Here is a 1,497-nt window from a genome sequence, read left to right on the forward strand (position 1 = left end):
GTGGGAGGAAAATATTTTACCAAGAAAATATAGGAGCTATGGGTTAAACAGACAGTTTAAACACACAGAAACAGGAAGTAATAGACCAGGTGTACTTTTGACATAAAAACAGTATATACAAAGCATATACCGGAGAAAGAAGTTAAAGTTAGCCCTAGCAATATCTGTAATCAAAAAAAGGATAATAGAGATAGAAAGAAGCAGGTGAGGGAGAGTTGGTCCTTATGTCCTCAAGCAGGTTGAACCTATAGCAGCATAATTCTGCTCAGGATGACCTGAGCCACTCTAACTATGAGCTTCATAGAAAAGGAAATGTTATGATCATGGTGAGTCTGCGCGGTCTGGTGAGTGCTCTATCTCTCCCTCTGAAGATCTCTATTGAATCAGCTGCAGGTAGCTCACCTGTGAGCCATAATTCAGCTCTGTGACGCTAAGTGACTACAACCATGGCCTCCCTTTATGGCCGCCCCTCATTACCCGCGGTATAATACAGACACAGGACGCACCATGAGGCTGAAATGCAGCCTGGTCAGAAAGATTCTCTCACGACTGGAGAATTGGCCCGAAAAGAGCATGAACCCGTACAGTGTTTGCCCTGCTTTATAAAGGAACTCGATTTGATCCATTATCCATTCATATCTTGTCTGACCACCACCTGTGATAAAAGCCAGATCCCTTCAGAAGCCGCTGGACATTAAGAGCCCTGAACCTCGTCCATTACTGTGCGTCTGGCAGAAATCCTTCTCTACCCTTTGTCTACCACCTGCTTTCTGCATGTGGTTCAGGACGTTACCTTAACATATGAAAGGAAAGTTTTAAGCCTAGCCTAAAAGTAGACAGGGTGTCTGCCTCACGGACTAAAACTGGTAGTTGGTTCCACAGGAGAGGAGCCTGAGAACTAAAAGATCTGCCTCCCATTCTACTTTTAGAAGCTCTAGGAACCACCAATCAACCCATAAGCCTGCAGCTCACAGTAGCTGTTATTCTGACTGATTTTAAGATAAAAACTGATGTTGGTGAAAGTTCTGTGTATTAGTTTTAGTTGGGTAGAGCATCCTAATGTCGGATCGGTTCAGTTCTCTTCCTCTAACTCTAGTCTGCCTCTCAGACAGGTGATGGAGTCTTTGTGACATTTTATCTGCTTCCTGTCATCCTCCTGCTTCCTTGTATCATCAGAATGGGAGCTAAGGAAAACTTCATGTGCTGTCATCTTGCTCCATCGCTGCCAATCATCATCTGCTGCTGTAAGGACGGCTCTATCTGTCAGCTCTACTCCCACCAGCTGAGAGGAAGCAAAACGTGTTTCCTCCATCCTCTTAACTTATGGTCTGATTCAATGTTAGCTGTGATCATCCTGTGTTTCCCTCCTGATAACACTGAGATTATCTTCATTTTCCTTCCTTAGTGGACCCCTAAATTTAATTCCATTCAGTGTATTTCTATAGCTCCAATTCACATCATATCATCTCAGGTCACTTTCCAGTTCAACCAGATCAT

The sequence above is a fragment of the Cyprinodon variegatus genome, unplaced genomic scaffold, assembly GCF_000732505.1.
Source record: "Cyprinodon variegatus isolate N-32 unplaced genomic scaffold, C_variegatus-1.0 Scaffold1188, whole genome shotgun sequence".
Taxonomy (NCBI): domain Eukaryota; kingdom Metazoa; phylum Chordata; class Actinopteri; order Cyprinodontiformes; family Cyprinodontidae; genus Cyprinodon; species Cyprinodon variegatus.